Below are 25,205 nucleotides of genomic sequence, written 5' to 3'. Positions count from 1 at the left end.
TCGGTCAATAAAGTGAGATGAGCGCCGCAACCCCAGAGCCATCTGCGACTGGACCTAACGGTCAGGGGTCCCCTTACCTTTACCATTATGGTTGGAGAAATGTGCCACAAAATTCAGAGAACTGTGAATTTTGAAAGATGGCTGTGTTTCCCTCCGTCGACATGTTTGTTTCAGGAAGTGCCAGTTAGGTTGGTTCTCCATTAAAACCAAATCAAATTTCTTCTCCCTCCTTCCCATAGAAGCCAACTCCTTGGGACTGAGTTCCTTTTGCCCCTCCCTGTAATAAAATGTTTTAGGGGCCCAGCCCCAAGTTGATGTGCATTGCCATTCAAATGGGGTGTGTGTGGTATGCTGTGTATTGTGATCGATTATGTTACCTGCCTCCCCCATATATTATTCCAGCTGGCCCCTTGCTCCCTCACATTCCTTCCTTCTCATTTTTTCTTTCCTCATCCTAACTCAGGCTTCCTCAGCCTCGGCCCTCCAGATGTTTTTGGCCTACAACTCCCATGATCCCTAGCTAACAGGACCAGTGGTCAGGGATGACGGGAATTGTAGTCTCAAAACATCTGGAAGGCCAAGGTTGAGGAACCCTGTCCTAACTGCTGCTCAGCCTTCCTCATTGGATTGTTTTGGGGATCTTCTCCCTGTTATGTACTGAGTTGAATAGGATCCAAAATGCAGCAGTCTGATTGGTCCTAGAACAATAGGATCCAAAATGCAGCAGTCTGATTGGTCCTAGAACAATAGGATCCAAAATGCAGCAGTCTGATTGGTCCTAGAACAATGCAGCAGTTTGATTGGTCCACAGGAGCCACCCAATCCAGCTCCAAGTTGAATCCACAACCTGATTGAATCCACAACCTGATTGGCCTACAGGAGAATCCTGGATTTAACCAATCACGTGCAGCCCATTGTGTAAATAATGTATATAAAGCAGATATTTTGGGGGGAAATTCATTCCTCCTCACCACTATGAGCTGAATAAAGAGCATGAAATCCACTCTAGACTCCGAGTATATTTCACTCCCCCTTTTAGGCTTTCCCCCCTCATTACATTTTGGACTTCCGCACAACCATGCCTTGTAACACCTCCCTCTTATGGCTGTAAGGTGGCATTTGGGCTAGATAACCAACAGCACTCAGGTCTGAAAACTTCAAACCAAGGAGACAAATCTCTTGAATTTGCTTTTATTGCAAGGGAACAAGCTCATGTTCTCATTGTAAATGTTGCAAAAGCCCCTTCATTTTGAGCCAGATTCTCTGGTGAATAAACGGACGGGATCTCCAGCTGGGGGGGTGATGCAGGATCCAGTAGCTCTCAAAGTCGAGGGAACACCTCCCATTTTTCAAAGGATCCTGGGTCAGCAGGCATCAATTAGTCTTCTATCACATTGGGCTTAAAAGCAAACAACAATAATTATTTCAATTTCATTGCCAAGTCACAGTCTCTGAGACATGGGAAAAGGTGAAGGAAGCAATGTTAGCAATGGAAAAAGGTGAAGGAAGCAATGTTAGCCCATCAGAAACATACCAAAACCCCATTGGGTGACTCTGTCAATCTCAGTTTCTCACTTTCCCCATTTTAAGTTCAGTTCTCGCCATCGGTATGCAAATTTTGTTTTTAAAAAGTTCCTCGTGAACTTTTGCAAGCCTTGTGACATTAACTGGGCCATCGACTGTGCAATTAAAAGACTACATGTATAGTGCAATGTGCCTTTCATGCTCTGAGCAGCTAACAAGTTACGTACTTGATACACTGTGTGTAACTAATGGGATATGCAAATAGCGCTCATTGGCCCATTAAACTGAAATTGCATGTATTTCGTAAGTTGTCTTAGTTATACTTAGCACAACCAGTGCCTGTTCAATTAACACATTACATAATTAAGGTAATTATAAATCTAGCAAGCTGCATAATCAGTAATTCCCTTCAAGAACAACAATGAAAGTGTACACGCTTCTGAGTTGTTGTTTTTTGTCTTCTAGATTTGGGAAGAAATAGAATGATTGTTACAAGTCGAAGGAAGGAAGGAAAGAAGGAAGGAAGGAAGGAAGGAAGGAATGGAGGGAGTTTTTGTATGGATCAAGTTTTTCAGTAATAGAGGAATTTAAATGGAAAAATTAAATGGATTTTAACAGAAGATAAATGCTAAATTAGAGGATGCTAAACTTGAATCCGATGTAAAAATTATAAAGGAAGCGCTCAAGAAAATAACAGTGCAGGGCAGAATAAATGGGCAATTAATATTGAAAGGTAACGTAAAAAACTTGGAGACAAGAATAAATAACTTGACAGTGTTTTATGCATTTATTTATATAGCAGGGGTCCCAACTCACCTTCACACTAAGTAAAAACCACACACCAATTACTTAAAAGAGTTAACTGGGAGATATGGATAATAAGTGTAAACAATATGGGATTCCCATCGTAGGTATAAAAGAAAAAGTAGAAGGTTACTTTTAATCTTCTTAAGACCTTAAAGGCCTTTGGGATTTACTTTGTTTTGTTTTTTTTACTTAGAATCCCAAGATCCACTGAGCAGGGATCGGTGCAAAAGCCTGCAGATCCTGAGCTATCTTTTGCCTACTTCTGAGCAAGAGGCTGCTGGGCATCCGCTAAGACAATGGATATGGTATTTGAGGCTCCTTAGTTGTGCTAACCTTGGTCACACCCACAAAGCACATTCAAAGAAATCTTATGCCTCTGTATAATAATAATAAAGTGAAACCACCCCCTCAAAAATCGAATGGCAGACCAAATTGTTAGAATACCTAGAGTTAGCAAGGATAACTGGGTTAGTGAGCGGAAACTCGATACAAGATGTTAATAAAGAATGGATAGTAATCAAAATATATCTCAAAGGTTACTGTGATAACAAAAGCTTTATGGCAGAGATTGAATGAGTCATGTAACATAAGGTGATATCAGAGGAAACCAGAATCAAAAAGGAGGAAAATATTTTCAGGAAACTGTAAAAAAATTAATCTCAAAATAGTACAACGGGTATAGTCGGAAGGTTTCCCCCCCCATATAAATAAAATCATATTCTGTCTCTCTTCTTCTTCTTCTTCTTCTTCTTCTTCTTCTTCTTCTTCTTCTTCTTCTTCTTCTTCTTCTTCTTCTATATTCTTTTGTATGTCTATAATTTGTAATGTCTGAAATGTGATGTTTGAAATTGTATGTATTTTAAGATTTATGTATAATAAAGGTTGATTTAAAGAAAAAGAAAAAGAAACTTCCCTAAACAGGACTGCCTTCAGATGTCTTCTAAGAGTAAGATAGTTGTTGATTTCCTTGACATCTGATGGGAGGGCACTCCACAGGGTGGGTGCCACTACCAAGAAGGCCCTCTGCCTAGTTCCCAGAGTTCTTGACATGTGTGTTGTTGATGTGACCTAGATGTGTACAACTGGGATGTGGTCCCCACCCAGTGTTGCCTATGTCTCTTGGGTGTGAGAGGCCTGAGCTACACCTTTAACCATGTTGTTTGGGCATTTGAATTCCCCTTTCAGCAAAGCCTTCCAGGTGAAGATCTTTATCTCAGCCTGCACCTGCAACGTGAGCATTTTGAAGCAGTGACATCAGCTGAGTGTTGGGAACCAAACCGTCGACTGATTCCAGTTGCCTTCACATGCTCCTTGAGTTCTGCAAAGGCAACGTGAAAGGGGACAGCCAGGGCTGACCTCTGGACTGGGTGCAAGGAAGAAAGCAGACTGGTGGGGATTTGTCGAATTCAGACTGAGTTTAGTGGGGCATTGCCCCATTTTCTCTGATAGGCTAGCCTCCACTTTTTTTAAAAAAATAATCATGGAAGAGTTTTTAGACATTTGCATTGGTTTTATATGTGGAATTGTCCTTGTTTTTTACAAATGCGACAGATATACAGTGGTACCTCGGGTTAAGTACTTAATTTGTTCCGGAGGTCCGTTCTTAACCTGAAACTGTTCTTAACCTGAAGCACCACTTTAGCTAATGGGGCCTCCCGCTGCTGCCACGCGATTTCTGTTCTCATCCTGAAGCAAAGTTCTTAACCCGAGGTACTATTTCTGGCTTAGCGGAGTCTGTAACCTGAAGCGTCTGTAACCTGAAGCGTATGTAACTTGAGGTACCACTGTATGGAGATAAATACACTAGCGGAGACATCACCTTGCCAACAATGGTCCGTATTGTTAAAGCTATGGTTCTCCCAGTAGTGATGTATGGAAGTGAGAGCTGGACCATCAAGAAGGCTGATCGCCGAAGAATTGATGCTTTTGAATTCTGGTGCTGGAGGAGACTCTTGAGAGTCCCATGGACTGCAAGAAGATCAAACCTCTCCATTCTGAAGGAAATCAGCCCTGAGTGCTCACTGGAAGGACAGATCCTGAAGCTGAGGCTCCAATACTTTGGCCACCTCATGAGAAGAGAAGACTCCCTGGAAAATACCCTGATGTAGGGAAAGATTGAGGGCACAAGGAGAAGGTGACGACAGAGGACAAGATGGTTGGACAGTGTTCTTGAAGCTACCAGCATGAGTTTGACCAAACTGCGGGAGGCAGTGGAAGACAGGAGTGCCTGGCGTGCTCTGGTCCATGGGGTCACAAAGAGTCAGACATAGCTAAACGACTAAACAACAACAATACACTAGCGGCCAAAATTGTAGAAACCTTTTGGGGGAAAGTGTATTTCTGATGTTTCATAAGATCACTTTTTTTGGGAGTAATACCATAAAATTATATATCAATGGAAAGATAATTTAATGAAGAATGTAATGCAACCAAGATTGTTCAATTATCTGTATTCCATCAAAAGTTATAGCCAAATAACCAGAAAAAGGAAGCACAACTTGCTCAGGTTGATTTGCAGTCACTTTCCTTCATTTGAATGTAGCCAATGAGCAGGAGTGTTTAGAGAGCCAATCAGGTGTTGCGAACCATCAAACCTCGGAAACACACTTTCCCCAAAAGGTTTCCACAATTTTGGCCCCTAGTGATTGCCTACCCAAGTTGCACAGTTAACCTAAATAAGCATTGCACTGTAAGTCATTTTCATCTTTTATCCATAGAAGCTCTGGAGAATGGCTTTTTGATGTGCAAACTATAAATCTTATAACAAAGTATACAAATATACTTAATGTACAAATTATGGTAAACATGCAAAAAAAATGTATAGTTAACTCTAGCAAGCATCTCAAAACTTTTGTTATTGCTCCTCTTCTGCACACAAAGGTATCAGAGATATACAATTAAGCTGCTTTCTCAGTTCAGTAGATCCCTTAGGCTGAATCCTGACTGGCAAATTACTGCTCAAGTAAAATACCAACTTAAAAACACTGGGGAGGGTAAGTAGGAGGTCATTATGAACACTGAGATAGAAATCAGTTTAGTTCAGTAATATATTTTGGATTTCACGGCGACTTTCATTGTGGAAGGTTGTACAGGGTTTCATTTAAGCTTTGATCTGGACTTCTGGAATTCAGAGTACTGGAGGTGGTGTGCAGGGAACCAAATGTGTTTCCTAGGAAGCGAGTTCCATTAAATTTGATGGAAATGATGGACTCGTGCTTAGGATGGCAGCTCAACTCAAGGGCTTCTTACAGGTGCAAAAATAGGCTTTATTTCACCCGGGACAAAGACCCAGTTTGGCACACCCCACAAACATTTGCATACACACACAACCACAGGCTGAGAACCTCAATGGCACCCCTTGGAGGCTTCACCTGCGGCAAAAAAAACCCAACCCAACCCCCAGCTAACTGCCCCACAGCTTTGGCTCTGTCTTCTCAGCATGCTCAGTTCAGAAGGTGCTGGGGAGGGAAGAACCCCAGCAACTCGTATGACCTCTCCTTTGGTGAGCTGAAGTTACCTTTTGCAACATTTCCTCAGGATTCCACATTTCCCGATCTGAAGCATGGGAGAGGGGCACTTGAAAAGTTTGCAAGCACCGTTGGCTTCATAGCATTGCCGTCTGGTCTGTGGTTTGAAAAAGGCAAATCCTGGGGAAATTGGGGGGGGGGAGAGAGAGAGAGAGAGAGAGAGAGAGATTACTGTCCACTGCATAAGACGCACCTGACCATAAGACGCACCTAGTTTTTAGAGGAGGAAAGGGGGAAAGCCCCGTTTTTGGGGGGATCAGCTGACAGTTGTGCAGCTTCTTTTGCAAAGGGGAAAAGCCCCCCTTTTTGAGGATCAGCTCAAAGTTGTTGAGCTTACTTTGCAAAGGGAAAAAATCCTGTTTTTATGGGGTTCCACTCACATTTCTGCAGCTTCTTTAGGAAAGGAAAGGGAGCCATTTCTACAGTTTCCAGACAGATAATCTAATCAGCCAGTCACATGTCACTGGGAAAACAATCAGCCTCCTTCTGCAGAACATTCAGCAATGGAGGCCTGGGCAAGGGGCCGGGGCCGGAAAGGGAGCCAGCGATCGACCACACACTCACTCCATAAGACGCACAGACATTTCCCCTAACTTTTTAGGAGGAAAAAAGTGCATCTTATGGAGCGAAAAATACGGTAAATTAGGAAGAGGAAGAAAAGGAGGCACAAGTTTTCAAGCTTTATGAGAGGAGTGGGGAACCCCAGAACCATCTGGATAAATGCTGCATTCCAACTTCCCGGAAAGCTACTGCTGTTCAGTTTCCAGTCTTTCCCAACCTTGTGCCCCCAGAAGTTGTTGGACTACAATTCCCATCGTCCCTGACCACTGGACCTAGCTGTCTGGGAAACCTTGGAGGCTTTTAAGCAAAGGTTGGGGGGCCATCTCTCTTGGATGCTTTAGCTGAGATTCCTGCATTTCATTGGGGTTGGACTAGATGATGAAGAAGAAGAGTTTGGATTTGATATCCCGCTTTATCACTACCCGAAGGAGTCTCAAAGTGGCTAACATTCTAACATTCTCCTTTCCCTTCCTCCCCCACAACAAACACTCTGTGAGGTGAGTGGGGCTGAGAGACTTCAGAGAAGTGTGACTAGCCCAAGGTCACCCAGCAGCTGCATGTGGAGGAGCAGGGAAGCGAACCCGGTTCACCAGATTACGAGTCCACTGCTCTTAACCACTACACCACACTGACCCTTGGGTCCCTTCCAACTCTACGATTCTATCCTTCTGTGGCAGAAAAGCTAGAGAGAAATGCTCCTTTCCCTTGCGAGGAAATAGAACATCTCAATTCCTTTCTCCCTTCCACTCGGCTATTGGCTGAGCAGCCCCTTTCTCCCTTCTTTACTCTCCATCCCTTACCTGAGGAAGCCAGGAGCAGCACAGACAAAACAGCCCAGAACAGGTGAAGGATCTTCATGGCTCCGTTGGGGTGGACTGATGCAGCGAAGGTGAATGCAGCGTTACAAGCTAGACGGGTGTCCAGTGTTTATTGGAGGAGGGCTGGGCTGCCTGTATTTGTAGGCTCCTTGGGAAGTGGTTCCCTCCTCCTGGCTTGGAAAGTCCAGCATGCCATCACCATGTCCTGAGACAAGGTGCGGCTGCTGTCCAACCCATAAGCACACTGGCTTAAACAGGCAGAGATGTGGGGATAAGTGGTTTTGTCCTGTTGCAAGACCTGGCAGAGATGCAAAACCCAGAACAAATCACTGGAGGTGAATCTCCCTCTGAATACCAGAGAGAGGGAAGAGAAAGAAAGAAGGGGAAGAGAAAGAATGATGGAGTTCCTGGAAAATAAAGGTATCGGTGATTACTAAACCATAATTACTGCTGTTGTTGCTATTGCATGCAAATCAATCTCTGTGTGCTAAGAGATTCCAAAGTTTACCCAGGGTTCAGTTTCATAGAATCACAGAATCATAGAGTTGGAAGAGACCACAAGGGCCATCGAGTCCAACCCCCTGCCAAGCAGGAAACACCATCAGAGCACTCCTGACATATGGTTGTCAAGCCTCTGCTTAAAGACCTCCAAAGAAGGAGACTCCACCACACTCCTTGGCAGCAAAATCCACTGCCGAACAGCTCTTACTGTCAGGAAGTTCTTCCTAATGTTTAGGTGGAATCTTCTTTCTTGTAGTTTGGAACCATTGCTCCGTGTCCGCTTCTCTGGAGCAGCAGAAAACAACCTTTCTCCCTCCTCTATGTGACATCCTTTTATATATTTGAACATGGCTATCATATCACCCCTTAACCTCCTCTTCTCCAGGCTAAACATGCCCAGCTCCCTTAGCCGTTCCTCATAAGGCATCGTTTCCAGGCCTTTGACCATTTTGGTTGCCCTCCTCTGGACACGTTCCAGTTTGTCAGTGTCCTTCTTGAACTGTGGTGCCCAGAACTGGACACAGTACTCCAGGTGAGGTCTGACCAGAGCAGAATACAGTGGCACTATTACTTCCCTTGATCTAGATGCTATACTCCTATTGATGCAGCCCAGAATTGCATTGGCTTTTTTAGCTGCCGCGTCACACTGTTGGCTCATGTCAAGTTTGTGGTCAACCAAGACTCCTAGATCCTTTTCACATGTACTGCTCTCAAGCCAGGTGTCACCCATCTTGTATTTGTGCCTCTCATTTTTTTTGCCCAAGTACAATACTTTACATTGATAAAGATATTGAATAAGACCAGGCCCAAGACAGAACCCTGTGGCACCCCACTTGTCACTCTTCTCCAGGATGAAGAGGAACCATTGATGAGCACCCTTTGGGTTACAAATCCACTGAGTGGTAGCATAGTCAAGATCGCATTTTACCAGCTTCTTTACAAGAATATCATGGAACGCCTTGCTGAGATCAAGGTAGGCTACATCCACTGCGTTCCCTTCATCTACCAGGCTTGTAATTCTGTCAAAAAACGAGATCAGGTTAGTCTGACATGACTTATTTTTCAGAAATCCATGCTGACTATTGGTGATCACAGCATTCCTTTCTAGGTGCTCACAGACTGTTTGCTTAATGACCTGCTCCAGAATCTTCCCTGGTATTGATGTCAGACTGACTGGGCGGTAATTATTTGGGTCCTCTCTTTTCCCCTTTTTGAAAATAGGGACAACATTTGCCCTCCTCCAGTCTGCCGGGACTTCCCTGTTCTCCAGGAATTCTCAAAGATGACTGCCAGTGGTTCTGAGATCACATCTGCCAGTTCTTTTAATACTCTTGGATGCAGTTCATCTGGCCCTGGAGACTTGAATACATCTAAACTAGCCAAGTATTCTTGTACTATCTCCTTAGTTATTCTGGGCTGTTTCCTCTGCTGAATCATTTGCTCCAAATTCTTCAGGTCGGGCATTGTTTTCTTTATCGGAGAAGACTGAGGCAAAGAAGGCATTGAGGAGTTCAGCCCTTTTTGTGTCCCCTGTTTGCATTTCACCATCTTCTCCTCTGAGTGACCCCACTGTTTCTTTGTTCTTCCTTTTGCTACGAACATACCCATAAAAGCCTTTTTTGTTGCTTTTAACCTCTCTAGCAAGCCTGAGTTCATTCTGTGCTTTAGCTTTTCTGACTTTGTGTCTACACGTGCTGGCTATTTGTTTGAATTCCTCTTTGGTGGTTTCCCCTCTTTTCCATTTTTTTGTACACATCCTTTTTTAATCTTAACTCAGTTAAAAGTTCTTTAGATAGCCACCCTGGCTTCTTTAGGCACCTTCCATGTTTCTGTCTCATTGGTATTGCCTGAAGTCGTGCTTTTACTATCTCCCTCTTAACAAACTCTCAGCCATCATGAACTCCCTTTCCTTTTAGTATTACTGTCCATGGGATCTCACCCAGCACTTCCCTAAGTTTTATGAAGTCGGCTTTCTTAAAGTCAAGAAATTGAGTCCTAGTATGCTTGGCTGCTCCTTTCCGCTGTATAGTAAACTTCAGAAGAGCATGATCACTCGCGCCCAATGATCCTTCCACTTCTACCCCACTAACCAGGTCATCAACATTGGTTAGGACCAGATCTAAAATGGCTGTTCCTCTTGTTGCTTCTCCCACTTTCTGGACAATGAAGTTGTTTGCAAGGCCAGTGAGGAATCTGTTTGACCTTATGCTCTTGGCTGAGTTTGACATCCAACAAATATCCGGGTAATTGAAGTCCCCCATTACTACTATCTCCCTTCCTTTTGCATGCTTGGCCATCTGTTCCAGGAAGGCATCATCTATGTCCTCCGTTTGGCTTGGGGATCTATAGTAAACTCCCACAATGAGGTCACTGTTATTCTTCTCTCCCTTAATTTTGACCCAAATGCTCTCACTTTGGCTTTGAGGTTCTAAATCTTGGATCTCTTCACAGGTATACACATCCCTGACATATAACGCCACTCCTCCTCCTTTCTTGTCTGGTCTGTTTCTCTGAAATAGATTGTATCCCTCCATTATTACATTCCAATCGTGGGACTTATCCCACCAGGTTTCAGTGATGCCTATTATGTCATATTTAGTTTGCTGTACCAAGAGCTCAAGCTCATCTTATTTCCCATGCTTTGCGCATTAGTGTACAGACATTGAAGTCCATTAATCATTCCCCCCGTGTCTCTTATTTAAGGATTTTTTCCTCCCACCACTAGGTCTGCGTGCTGTTTGCTCCATTTGGTCTATGACATTTGGATGATCATCTTCATCAATTGATAGACTCCTACCTTCAGGAGCACTGTCTCCCACCCCCACATTAGTCAGTTTAAAGCCCTCCTGATGAGGTTTCTGAGATTTTTGGCAAAAACATTTCTCCCAACCGTTGTGAGGTGCAGCCCATCGCTTGCCAGAAGTCCATCTTCAAGAAACTGCAGTCCGTGATCTAAGAATCCAAACCGTTCCTGTTTACACCATTTGCGAAGCCAGCTGTTCACTTCCACTATTTTTCCCTCTCTCCCTGGGCCACGTCGTTCAACTGGGAGGACAGATGAGATGACAATTTGTGCATTTAATTGCTTCAATTTCCTGCCCAGAGCCTCGTAGTCTCTTTTGATCTTCTGGAGGCTATTGCTTGCAATGTCATTGGTTCCCACATGAACCAAGAGGAAGGGGTATTTGTCAGTGGGTTTTATGATTCCTTGCAGTCGTTCAGTTACATCTTGGATCTTAGCCCCGGGGAGACAGCACACTTCCCGAGACATCTTGTCAGGCCCACAGATCACTGCTTCTGTTCCCCTCAGTAGGGAATCCCCTATCACCACTACATGCCTCCTCTTAGGTTTGGTCAGGGTTCTTCCGTGAGCTGTCCGTTCCAAGGTCGCCTGCACATTCCCTGAGGACTGACTTTGCTGCTCGTCTTCATATACCTGATCGACTGTAATGAGGGAGAGATCCTCAAATGGAGTCTGCTCTTCGTCTTCCATGCTAGGGGAGAGGACCTCAAAGCGATTGTGTATTTCTAAACAATCAGAGCGAACCCTGGGCCTCCTACTTCTTTGAGTCACGTTTCTCCATATATCTGGCTCCTGTGTTGGTGAACTAGTTTCCCTGGAATGAAGACCGGAGGAGAGTGTGGTGTCATTAGGATCTATGGTTTTATTTTCACATATGTGCAACATGATGTGAGTATACAGTGGTACCTCTGGTTAAGAACTTAATTCGTTCCGGAGGTCCGTTCTTAACCTGAAACTGTTCTTAACCTGAAGCACCACTTTAGCTAATGGGGCCTCCCGCTGCCGCTGCGTGATTTCTGTTCTCATCCTGAAGCAACCCGAGGTACTATTTCTGGGTTAGCAGAGTCTGTAACCTGAAGCGTCTGTAACTTGAGGCATCTGTAACCCAAGGTACCACTGTATGATGGAGGGGCTTTGGGTTTCCGCACACAGCAAGACCAGCCTCTATCTCTCCAGCTTCCAGAATCAGCCAGATCTCTCTCTCTCTCTCTCTCTCTCTGACACACAGAGCTCCCATGGGGTCATGAAGAGTCGGACACGACTAAACAACAACAACTGTTACAGGTTACTTTGTATTATATAAAGCAGCCAGCTAGGCTGCAGTGAGTCTGACTCCAAGTGCAGTTCTAACTGCTGTAATAAAGAGCTGTGAATCTAACAGACCTGTGTCCTTCGTCCATCTTTCCCACTATTTTACAGATTGTTTCCAGAAAGTGCCATATCTCAAGAGGAATGCTATTTCACAGGACAGAGCCAGCCACACTAAAAGCCCTGCTCTGAGTTCCCATGGAGCTGGCTTCTGATATCTTTGGAATTTGCTGGAGAAGCTGTCCTGTGGGCTGCAGTAATCTACTGGGTATATAAAGGATGTTGCTGTTGTTTAGTCATTTGATCGTGTCCGACTCTTCGTGACCCCCTGGACCAGAGCACGCCAGGCACTCCTGTCTTCCACTGCCTCCCACAGTTTGGTCAAACTCATGCTGGTAGCTTCGAGAACACCGTCCAACCATCTCGTCCTCTGTCGTCCCCTTCTCCTTGTGCCCTCCATCTTTCCCAACATCAGGGTCTTTTCCAGGGAGTCTTCTCTTCTCATGAGGGGGCCAAAGTCTTGGAGCCTCAGCTTCACATATAAAGGATAGTCTCTGATATAACCTTAAAGGTAAAGGGACCCCTGACCATTAGGTCCAGTTGTGACTGACTCTGGGGTTGCGGCGCTCATCTCACTTTATTGGCCGAGGGAGCCGGCATACAGCTTCTGGGTCATGTGGCCAGCATGACTAAGCCGCTTCTGGCAAACCAGAGCAGGACACGGAAACAGCGTTTACCTTATTATATCTCAATAAGAATTGTAAATCTTTAAGCTGCTTCTTGTTCATGCTTAACACAGAAAATAAAATCACACCACAGAGCTCTCTCCTCTCTCCTTCTCCTTCTCCTCCTCCTCCTCCTCCTCCTCCTTCTTCTTCTGAAAGTGAGCATATGATGCCACCAACTGGAAGGAAGGCAAAACTACAAAATACTACTAGGGCAATTTGAATTATTAATTTTGTTTGAATACTTTTTTTATTAAATTTTCACTTTAACCAAACAACAGTAAATTTCCACATTCATTTGTACAACTCTTTCCACCCCGCTCTGCCGAACAATGACTTCCCTCCCTCCCGCCAACAGTCTTCTATTTCCAATCTACATCTCACAGTTTCCTCTTTATTCAAATCCATGTTGTAAGATTTATTTTAATCTTGCTAGTGTCTTCAAACTTCTACAGTTCTTGTTTAAATAGTCAATGAATTTACTCCAGTTTCTTTGGAATTTTGATTCATCCTGGTTTCAAATCCTGCAGGTCAGTTTGGCCAATTCCTCACAATCCATCATTTTCGTCTGCCACTCCTCCAACATCAGTACTTCCTGTAACTTCCAATTTTGGGCCAATAAAGTTCTCGCTGCGGTTGTTGCATACATAAACAATCTTTGATCCACCTTTGCAATTTCCTCTCCCATCAAGCCTAGCAGGAAAGCTTCAGGCTTTCTGGGAAAGGTATATTTAAACATCTTTTTCAATTCATTATAAATTAATTCCCCAAATAATTTTGTTTTCTCACACATCCACCACATATGATAAAAGTCTCCATCTTTCTCTTTACATTTCAAGCATAATTTATTACTCATCCTGTACATTTTGGCCAGCATAACCAGCGTTAAGTACCATCGGTACATCATTTTCATTACATTCTCTTTGAAGGTGGCACATGCTGTAAATTTTAGACTCTCATTCCACAACCTCAACCAAGCGTCATACTTAATGTTATACCCAAAATCCATTGTAGGGCAATTTGAATTGAGACCATGCCTTTCTCTGAAAAACTCAAGGCAGCATCCCCATGCCACCATTTCATAGAATTATAGACTTGGAAGAGGGTCCTGATGAACATCAAGTCCAACCCTCTGCAAAGCAGAAAGATGCATCTGTCCCAAACGAGGATCGAACCTGCTACCTTGGCATTATCAGCCCCATGCTCTACCCAGCTGAGCTGTCCAGGCTGTCATGCTCACAACAACCCTATGAGGCAGGCTGCTTATCTATTGCTTTTTCAGTCTACCTCTCCCCCATTGAGGTCCAGGCAGGGCACATGGTTTAGCCCCAATGGCTTGATTCACAACAGCCCAGGAAAGTAGGTTAGGTTGAGAGACGGTGACTGGCCCAAGGTCACCCAAGACCTCACCTGGAGTACTGTGTCCAGTTCTGGGCGCCACAGTTCAAGAAGGACACTGACAAACTGGAACGTGTCCAGAGGAGGGCAACCAAAATGGTCAAAGGCCTGGAAACGATGCCTTATGAGGAACAGCTAAGGGAGCTGGGCATGTTTAGCCTGGAGAAGAGGAGGTTAAGGGGTGATATGATAGCCATGTTCAAATATATAAAAGGATGTCACATAGAGGAGGGAGAATCATAGAATCATAGAATCATAGAGTTGGAAGAGACCACAAGGGCCATCGAGTCCAACCCCCTGCCAAGCAGGAAACACCATCAGAGCACTCCTGACATATGGTTGTCAAGCCTCTGCTTAAAGACCTCCAAAGAAGGAGACTCCACCACACTCCTTGGCAGCAAAATCCACTGTCGAACAGCTCTTACTGTCAGGAAGTTCTTCCTAATGTTTAGGTGGAATCTTCTTTCTTGTAGTTTGGATCCATTGCTCCGTGTCCGCTTCTCTGGAGCAGCAGAAAACAACCTTTCTCCCTCCTCTATGTGAGGAGGTCAGAGCTTGTAGGGCAGCGGCTGAAGAAGGAACAAAAAGGGTTTTCTTGTGTGAGTTTCTTGTGGCTGATTAGCTGCTTTCTCTGTGCAAAGGTCAGAGGGGGCAGGGCTTCTGTTGAGGTAGGGGATTAGCTGTGGGAGGAGCTTGTCAGAGCTTGTCAGAAAAAGGTTGTTTTCTGCTGCTTCAGAGAAGCAGACACGGAGCAATGGATCCAAACTGCAGGAAAGAAGATTCCACCTAAACATTAGGAAGAACTTCCTGACAGTAAGAGCTGTTCGACGGTGGAATTTGCTGCCAAGGAGTGTGGTGGAGTCTCCTTCTTTGGAGGTCTTTAAGCAGAGGCTTGACAACCATATGTCAGGAGTGCTCTGATGGTGTTTCCTGCTTGGCAGGGGGTTGGACTCGATGGCCCTTGTGGTCTCTTCCAACTCTATGATTCTATGATTCTATTCTAAGCAAAAAGAATAGATGGTCTCATCTCTGTCCAAAGCACTCTGCACATGGCAAGGGACTCGGGAGAGGGGAGTGTGTTAACAATATGCTGCAGATAACGGTTGCTTAAGAAGTCAAGGCAGCTTTTGCAGACCCCTGTATGTTCTCATATACGATACGATAAACTTTATTGTCATTGTCCCATGCAGAACAACGAAATTGAAAAAATCTACATCAGACATTCAAAAACCAACAAGCCTGCTATCCTAGCTATCCCAGCCTGGTTAGCGCCCTAAAAACTCTGATACCCCATAATTAAATACAATATACTCCCATAGAGACTACCTTACACTGCGTTTAAAACCAAAATCGCATTTGGATAGAAACTGTTTCTCAGACGGCTAGTCCTAGTCTTTATAACCCTGGACCTTCTTCCAGAAGGCAGAAGCTGAAAGAGATCATTTCCGGGGTGCATACTATCCTGCACTATCTCTGCAGCTTTCTTTGGGCACCTGGAAGCATAGATTTGATCCCAGGTGGGAAGAGTGCACCCAATTATTCTCTCTGCAGTCTTTACAACCCTGGATAGCATTGTTTTTTCCCTGGCCGTGCAGTTCCCATACCACACACACAGACCATAAGTTAATACACCCTCAACAGTACAAAGGTAAAAGGCCATCAACAGGTCCTTTGAGAGATTGTTTTTCCGGAGGATTCTCAGAAAATATAACCTCTGCTGTGCTCTCTTCATCAGGTCTTTACTGTTTTCTCCTCAGGTTAGGTCATCTCTCAACTCCATTCCCAGAAATCGAAACACCGAGACCTGCTTCACACACTTCCCCTCAATAATAAGTGGCTGAATATTCAAACAGAGCAGTTGGTAGACTTGTGCATTTTCAAAGGAGAGACCCCCGATACAGCTGAATCTGATTTAGCGGCTCACGAAAGCAGCGGATATCAATTTCATAACTAAAATAAATAATATAACGTTGTTGTGTGGAGGTTCTTTTGTTCTCTACTCCAGCTATTCAGAACCCTCCATTTCATTCCTTCTTGTGGGGATAGCAGAATCCACCAGTTTATCCTTCTTCCATCTGTAAATTCCATTCTCAAATCAATTTTTAGCATTTTAGTCTGAATTTTTCCTAATATGCACATTCCTTTTTTTGCAAAGCAATGTTCCCTAATATAACACATTTTTGAATATTGTTTTCTAAAATATATCCATATCCCACAAGTGTATGCACAGATTTTAATTGATTGTATTGTTGGAAATACAGGGACACGGGTGGTGCTGTGGGTTAAACCATAGAGCCTAGGACTTGCTGATCAGAAGGTCAGCAGTTTGAATCCCTGTGACGGGGTGAGCTCCCGTTGCTCGGTCCCTGCTCCTGCCAACCTAGCTGCTCGAAAGCACGTCAAAGTGCAAGTAGATAAATAGGTACCACTCCAGGAGGAAGGTAAACGGCGTTTCTGTGCGCTGCTCTGGTTCGCCAGAAGCGGCTTAGTCATGCTGGCCACATGACCCGGAAGCTGTACGCTGGCTCCCTCGGCCAATAAAGCAAGATGAGCGCCACAACCCCAGAGTCGGCCACGACTGGACCTAATGGTCAGGGGTCCCTTTACCTTTACTATTAAAAAAAGAAACTTGGAAATAGAGGGAACCACGCCTTTTAATTTGCTTTTATTGCAAAGGAGAAGCTCATGTACTCATTAAAAATGTTGCAAAGACTTCCTTTTTTTGGTTCAGATTCTCTGGTGAATAAGCAGAAGACGACTCTAGTCAGGGATGAAACAGGATCCAGTGGCTCTCAGAAGGAGGAAGCACCTTTCGTTTTTCACAGGTTCCTGGGTAATCAGGCAGCACTCAACAGCATACGTACTTACTTACTTAAAAACAAAGAAAAAGAAAACCCAAGGGTTAGTTCATAGCAAAGAACTTCATAGCAAAGCCACAACAGTTGACACGTGGAAAAACAAAGGAAGTCATAAGGTAAGCATAAGGTAAGGTAAAGGTAAAGGACCCCTGGATGGTTAAGTCCAGTCCAAGGCAACTCTGGGGTTGCGACGCTCATCTCGCTTTCAGGTCAAGGCAGCCGGTGTTTGTCCACAGACAGCTGTCCGGGTCATGTGGCCAGCAGGACTAAACCGCTTCTGGCGCAATGGGACACCGTGACAGAAACCAGAGTGCACGGAAACGCCGTTTACCTTCCCACCACAGCGGTACCTATTTATCTACTTGCGCTAGTATGCTTTCAAACTGCTAGGTTGGCATAATAAACATTCCCAAACCCATCGTTTGGTACGGATGGGTGGCGGTCAATTTCAGCTCCTCATTTTCCCAATGTTAAGTTCAGTTCTTCATCTCAGTTTGCAATTTATTATTATTATTACTATTACTATTATTATTATTATTATTATTATTATTATTATTATTATTATTAAAACGCCTCGAGAAAATTCGTCGGGATTTTAGTGCAAATTTCTCCCACTGTGTTTGTATGCAAGTGTGCCTCTTTGTGTACATCTCTCCACTCTTGTGCACTTTTGCACATGTTGCTTGACTAGGGAACGGTGATGCAAAATTCAGAGAAATGTGAAATTCAAAGGATGGCTGAGTTTCAGTTTGTGTATTGCTTTGGACACTGGGAGTTAGGTAGGTTGCACCTTGGGTCTAAAAGAAATGGAAGAGGGAGAATTTAGGAGACTATTTAAATAATAAAACTATTTTCCGTTATAAACTCATTATAAAGAATTACAAAGCCATTATAAATAAACACACTTATAAATAAACACACATGCAAACACACTTACCTTACGAAAGATTGTCAGCATGTAAATAAATGTATGGCTAATTCTGGCAAGCATCATAAACACTTTTCTTCAACTATCCCCCCATGCACAAAAGATTATTAGAGTTAGTCACAATAAAACTACTTTCTTAGTTCAGCAGGTCCCTCAGCCTAAATCCAAGATGGCAGAATTTCTGCGCGTGTAAAATCTGCAGTACTAACATAAAAGCACCGGGGAGGCAGAAGGAGGTAATCTTTAACACTGAATGAATGAATGAATGAACTTTATTACGGTAACAGATCAGGATTTTAGCTCTTATCTGTTTTCATTATTAGTTTTTTATCCATCCATTATCTGTGTTTAATCTTGTATTTTATTCGGATGTTTTATGCCTGTTTCCTTGTCCTCATTTGCCCTAACAATTATTGGTCAAAAAATCCTAACTGCTATTTTATCTATATGCTTTTTTTTAATCCTGGTCTGTGACCGTAATCTTTAATACTGATACTAAAGTGAAATAGAAATCCTGCCTTTCTCATTGACTCGCTTTTAGGAAATATTGTACAGGATTTTATTTAAGCTCTGACCTGGACTTCAGAGATTAGGAATGCTGGGTAAAAAACCCAATATGTTTCCTTGGGGAGAAGTGAGGTTACAGGGAACCAGGCAGAGGGCCTTCTTGGTGGTGGCACCCGCCCTGTGGAACGCCCTCCCATTGGATGTCAAGGAAATAAGCAGCTATCCTATCTTTAAAAGACCTCTGAAGGCAGCCCTGTTTAGGAAAGCTTTTAATGTTTGACGCACTATTGTATTTTAATATTTTGTTGGAAGCCGCCCAGAGTGGCTGGGGAAACCCAGCCAGGTGGGCGGGGTATAAATAATAAATTATTATTATTATTATTATTAAGTTTAGCGGAAATGACTAACTAGCAAAGGTGATTAAGATGGCAGCCTGTTGTCGCTCAAATCCGACGAGTGCTGGGAGTGAGACAGGGCAGGGGTGCAACTTTCGTCCAACAACCTTTGAGAACTTTTCTTTGGTGAGCTGTAGTTACCTTTTGCAACATGTCATGTGGTTTTTGCACACTCCAATCTTAAACATCTTCTTGGGACAGAAGAAATGGAGGCATTCTGCACAAGCAGCCCAGCATTGTAGATTATTATGCACTATGCACCTTGCATATCCTGCATAAATGGGGCGAGGGGGGAATATCACTGTCTACTTTGGAGAGTAAAGCAAATTCAGAAGAGGAGAAAAGGGAGACACAAGTTCACCGGCTTTAGAAGGGAAGGTGAGGAATCCCGTGCCCCTCTGAGTGTTGTGGCAGTCCCATTACCCCAAAACCATTGGCCGCAGATGTTCACCACAGTCCCCACCCTCCCATTTTACAATCAGTTCATCATAAATGGGACAATCAAGAATGTCTTCATAGTACAGGCTGCTTCCTTCATGGTTCCAGCCAGCCACGCTCTCATCCAGGATAACTTCATTCCAATCTCCCTCCTCCCAGTTTTTTACACACACACACACACACACACACACACACACACACACACACAGAGTGCGGGATTAGATTTACGTATAAGCTAAACAAGCTATAGCTTAGGGCCCCACTCTCTTGGGACCCCCCCAAAAAACATTAAAGGAAAAAGACCTGGATGTGCATTTCCAAAATATAAGATTAAAAAAGAAATAAAATAAAACCTACATCCAGCAACAGTGTTTTGTGTTGTGTAGGCTCCTATGATGTAAGTCATGGGCCCCGCCTGCTCCCTAAAATATCACTGGTTTTCTCATTTCTAGATATAGGGTGCCTACATTCTGCATGGACTGGTTACATGTGCAAATAGCTTTAGAGACCTATTAGGTCCATAAATCACCATACAGCATATATTCAACACACACACAAAAAAAACCAGTGACAATTTGTTGTTGACAAAGGACAGTTGGACATATAAAGGGCCACATTACTTTCAGTACCTTAGGGACTCATCAAACCTAAATCTGGCCCTACACACACACACACACACACACACACACACACACACACACACACACCAATCACACCAGTCAGCCTCATTAGACTGTGGGTTTATTTTTGGGTGGCGGCAGGAGGTTCCCTGAGGTTTGGCAAACGTTACGTTGCCCCCAAGCCTTGCTGATATGTTACTTGTGTGCATGGATGGTGCAGTTTTGGCCAAAGCACCAGGATAGGGACAATTTCATGGATGGGCTGGATGAGGACAGTGGCAGAGGAACCCTCTCTGGCACCCGGGGCAAGGCAAACTGCTCGGCGGCGCATGCGCAGCATCCGTACGGACTGTGCACGTTCTCTCCATCCCTTACCTGAGGCAGCCGGGAGCAGCAAACACAGGGCAGCCAAGCACAGGGGAAAGATCTTCATGGCTGCGTTAGGATAGGTTGAAGGAGGCTCGATGCATGGCTAGAAACCAGAAGGTTGCCAGGGGAAGGCTGGGCTTTCTGCAGTTGTAAGCTCCTGGAGAAGGTGCTTCTGGGCTCTCTTTTGCAACGTCCAGCAAGTCGTACCATGCTTTGAAGGTGGGGCTGTTGTTCCAGCCAGAAGCATAATATCCTTCCTAAAATGAGATGTAGGGATAAGAGGTTTAGGTCTGTGGAGAGACCGGGAGGATGTGAAGCCAGGAAAAAGCTGAGTTACTGAATACATCCTGGTAGATTCATGGATGATTTGCAATCGGTTGATAAGGACCTCTGACTCCCAGTTGTTCCACAGGGCAGCAAGACGTCTCTATTCTCCCTGCTCTACTGCTTCTTAAGAGTCTAAATGTTATGCCTTCGATAAAGAAGGTAAGCTTTTACAGTGTTACGATTAAATACAACAAACTCTGCTTATAGAGATGGGAGACACAGAGGCATACCAACAAACGAACGTGTTTGCATTAGGGGATGTCCTGAAGTAGAGGACCTCATGCATTATATCTTGCGCTGCACCTTATATAATGAAGCAAGAGAAAGATTTTTAGCACTTATAATGACAAGGTCCCCTGGCCAGAGCCCCCCTGACATGATTTTATATCTCCTCACAGACACAGATAAGTATGTGACCTGGCGTGTAGCACTCTTTGCAACTGCTGCTAGGAAAATTAGAGCAAATTATATAGCCAAGGTAGCCACCAACTGTAAAGGAGATGAATTTATTTGACCCTATCTACATCAAGCTATATTCTATCTTTATCACTAAACTCCAAATATAATTGCACATTGTATTAATTAACATTATTTTTTAATATATTAGTGGTCATGTGACAATTTTAGCTTATAAATTTTATTGTTTAATGTCTTAACTTGTATATTAAGGTACTTTTATAGCTCTGTTTAGAGTAGGTAATGTTTTGATAATATAAATGTTTTAGGTTTTTTGTATCAATCCAGTATATTGTCTTTTAATTGTTGAATGATTCTGTGTACATTGCTGCAGCTTTTGGCGATGTGCAATAAAACTGACTGACTGACTGATAAAGAAGGGTGTGTTTTTTGGGGGGGGGGTGTAACCAGGAGAAGATCTTTGTGTGGAACTCCATTCAGTTCTGGTACTCAAAACAAATTCCTGGGCTTCGGCTATGTACATTAGTGGCTTCTAAAACATTGAGAGGGAAATGGGAGTGCCTGATCACCTCATCTGTCTCCTGAGAAATCTCTATGTGGGGCAAGAAGCTACAGTTAGAACTGGATATGGAACAACTGATTGGTTCAAAATTGGGAAAGTAGTATGACAAGGCTGTATGTTGTCTCCCTGCTGGGCTGGATGAATCCCAAGCCGGAATTAAGATTGCCAGAAGAAATATCAACAACCTCAGATATGCAGATGATGACACAAATCATGGCAGAAAGTGAGGAGGAATTAAAGAACCTTTTAATGAGGGTGAAAGAGGAGAGTGCAAAATATGGTCTGAAGCTCAACATCAAAAAAAAGATCGTGGCCACTGGGCCCATCACCTCCTGGCAAATAGAAGGGGAAGAAATGGAGGCAGTGTGAGATTTGACTTTCTTGGGCTCCATGATCACTGCAGATGGTGACAGGTATCACGAAATTAAAAGACGCCTGCTTCTTGGGAGAAAAGGTCTGTATAGTTACAGGCAGAATTAAGCCATGGACTGCAAGAAGATCAAACCTATCCATTCTGAAGGAAATCAGCCCTGAGTGCTCACTGGAAGGACAGATCCTGAAGCTGAGGCTCCAATACTTTGGCCACCTCATGAGAAGAAAAGACTCCCTGGGAAAGACCCTGATGTTGGGAAAGATGGAGGGCACAAGGAGAAGGGGACGACAGAGGACGAGATGGTTGGACAGTGTTCTTGAAGCTACCAGCATGAGTTTGACCAAACTGGGGGAGGCAGTGGAAGACAAGAGTGCCTGGTGTGCTTTGGTCCATGGGGCCATGAAGAGTCGGACACGACTAAATGACACAACAACAAAAACACCGAGATGGCTGTCCCTCACACACAGACACCCCGTGTGTTGCATTTCAAGTCATATTCTTATGTTGCTCAACAGGCCTGAGAGGGTATGGGCACGTCTTTGCTGAATGCCGATTACCTGATTTGTTTCCCTGCACCAAGCTCCAATTTACTGAAGCTGTCACACAACCATAGGATTCTAGGGACCATGAGGTTCAATGCAGCAATATGCAGCTGTCCATTACAGGGATCTAACCTACAACCTTGGCATTATCAGCACCAGTGGTGGGGTCACAGGGGCAGCTGCCTCAGGAGCAAACTTGTTAGGCGCGCAAAATTTTGACACCTGGTGCTGCCTCAATACAGCTGTGCGCTTCCGTCACTGGGCTCCGCTGAAAACAGCTTCTCCATGCGAACCAGGAAGTGACCTCTCCAGACAGAGAAATCACAGTGTGGTATAGTGGTTAAGAGTGGTAGACTCATAATCTGGGGAACCGGGTTAGCGTCTCCGCTCCTCCACATGCAGCTGCTGGGTGACCTTGGGCTAGTCACACTTCTCTGAAGTCTCTCAGCCCCACTCACCTCACAGAGTGTCTGTTGTGGGGGAGGAAGGGAAAGGAGAATATTAGCCGCTTTGAGACTCCTCAGGATAAAGCGGGATATCAAATCCAAACTCCTCCTCCTCCTCTTCTTCTTTTCTTATTTCTGTGGCTGCAATCTCCTGGGTGATGCGGATGCTGTTAGGCAGTTGAATGTGCATGCATACTCTGTCAGTTTCTCTCCCTTTCCCTACTCCATGAGGCCTCGGGCACTGGCAACCCACGCTATGCCACTGATCAGCACCACACTCTTATCTGCACCAGATTCTAACCAACTGAGCTGTCAACGGCACTTGCGCAATGGCTCATGAAATGTAAACACTTCAGCTCAGCCTTAGCTTCCGTTTTCAAAATGGAAAGAGTTCGGTTTGAGGGAAAATGCACCAAGTAGATCATATGGGTTGCCAAAGCACCCTAAGCTCTTGGCTTTAAACATCACGTGGGGGAGCATTCTGGAGCCTGACTAAGAGGCAATGAGTGGCCTACCTTGCGATTCTTTCATTCCAAGTGTGTGGCTTCTGCCCCAGTCTCCAACTGGTGGATCTTGGGATTCAAGTAAAAAAAGACATTTGATCCCCAAAGGCTGCTCACACCTGCTGCTTCTGGAAGGTGACTTGATATCACAAATGGGGCCTTTGCAGTGAATGCCTTTAAGTATGTCCTCCTGGTGGGGGGACTCCAAGGGCCCCCCAAATATGTTTTTTGTGAGAAACCTATAAAAAGTCCCAATTGAATGAGACATTGGGGTTCAGTTAAAATACCCTTGGCTTTTTTGGCTCATAACAGTTCCCTTTTGTGCATAAAAGACACATACTGTATTTTTCGCTCTATAAGATGCACTTTTCCCCTCCTAAAAAGTAAGGGGAAATGTGTGTGCGTCTTATGGAGCGAATGCAGGCTGCGCAGCTATCCCTGAAGCCAGGTGAGTGAGAGGGATCACTGCTTTCGCTGCACAGAGATCCCTCTTGCTGTTCTGACTTCGCCTCGCTGGAGAGGCGCTGCGCAGAGAGGGAGAGAATATTTTTTTTTTCTTGTTCTCCTCTAAAACTAGCTGCGTCTTATGATTGGGTGCGTCTTATGCAGCGGAAAATACGGTAGTCCAGTTGCTGCTTGGCTGCGGGAGACCAAATAAGAATGATATTGAGGAGTGAACTTGGAAGTAGCAAAATTATGGGAGTCTGACAGTTGGGAGTCTGGCTATGCCAGCTTACCAAGTACAACTTGCCCTCATATAGGCTTGTTATTGAGCTGAACATAAATCGCAGACTACAATTCTCCTTTCTTTAGTACGTAGGTGTGGCATTCATACAGAGCCCCCGGTCGTCTCATGGACTATTGACCCGTACACCACTAATCCGCTGCCACCAACCAGGTCCTCCCTGGTAAATCACTTAGTCTCAGTCAGGTTCTTAAGTTTAAAAAGAAGAGTGTAGCTTATTGCAAGCACAAATAAACTTTAACTGCATTCCAAACGTTGCTACTCTTTACTTTCTTAGTCTTATTTTATTCTGTCTCTTTCTCTTCTACCTCCCCTCACACAAGAACCAACTGCACTAACTGTCTCTCTATTTCCAACTGCCTGCCAACTGCTTTTCCAACTGCCTTTCCCAACCAACCAACCAACCCACTAAAACCAACTACCCACCCCAAACCTCAGGCTAAGCCCTTTTATAAACAGGTAGGCTCCGCCTCTGGCTTTTCTATTGGTCTACCTATTAACTCTTTCTCTCCCCCTGTACAGACATTTTCAAACGAACGGGCAAACGCCACAGTAGGCTTCAAAACTTTAGAAGCGAGGGGCCCTGGAAGAGCTGGACACAAGTCAAGTTGCAGGCTGGACATCCAGACAGTTGTATCCAATGGGTGTTTTGCCAGCTACTTTGTCTGTATACCCTATAAAAGGTCCTGGGGGGTAACACCCCCCTCTGTTCAGCCTTTGTGGAAATGACCACGCTGAACCTATTTACTGCAGTAAATAAACTTTTGGACTCTTTTTTCAACCCGATAAAAGAGTAGTTAATGGCACTAGTGAGACAGCAGATTTGCCCTGCAACACTGGGAGGAAGAGGGTCCTTTTGAAGGGACAAGATACCCAAATCCTGTCTGAAATCACCCCAGGCTTCAATAATCACTCCAGGCCTCAAAACTGTCCAAAACTCCTTTTGTCTTCTAAAAATCCACAGCTACAGCTTTTCTGCTTTTCTCACAAGATGCTGTGGCAAAAGGCAAAATGTTACTTTTAAAGGCTAATGAATAGGCTCTGTCATTTCCAAGAATACTCAGGCCTGAGAAACGAATCTTATCTCATTCGGTTGCAACAAATCTGAACATGCTGAACCACCAGGGCTCCCCGACCCACCCCCCTTTGGATTCTCATTCTCCCTTTCCTGGGAAGGGTGCCAAGAGTCCAATAGTCCCAAGA

At 44.3% G+C, this 25,205-nt stretch overlaps 1 protein-coding gene and 1 long non-coding RNA gene across 4 annotated transcripts in view; one reads left to right on the top strand and one right to left on the bottom strand.

Annotated features, from left to right (window-relative positions):
- The window catches only part of LOC128411434 (zinc finger protein 850-like), a 150,194-nt gene that overhangs the window by 99,201 nt on the left and 25,788 nt on the right, over positions 1-25,205 (top strand). The gene's annotated exons all lie outside the window — the stretch shown is intronic.
- LOC128411441 (uncharacterized) lies at positions 1,178-7,754 on the bottom strand. 2 transcript variants are annotated; one of them, XR_008329813.1, is made up of 3 exons: positions 7,220-7,754; positions 5,849-5,978; positions 1,178-1,399 (listed from the first exon to the last, which is right to left on the bottom strand). It is a non-coding gene; the product is annotated as an uncharacterized LOC128411441 (long non-coding RNA). The 2 variants fall into 2 exon arrangements; XR_008329814.1 differs by lacking the exon at positions 7,220-7,754 and adding an exon at positions 6,239-7,211.

This window comes from Podarcis raffonei, chromosome 3 (assembly GCF_027172205.1).
Source record: "Podarcis raffonei isolate rPodRaf1 chromosome 3, rPodRaf1.pri, whole genome shotgun sequence".
Taxonomy (NCBI): domain Eukaryota; kingdom Metazoa; phylum Chordata; class Lepidosauria; order Squamata; family Lacertidae; genus Podarcis; species Podarcis raffonei.
This window is presented reverse-complemented; position numbering and strand designations above follow the sequence as displayed.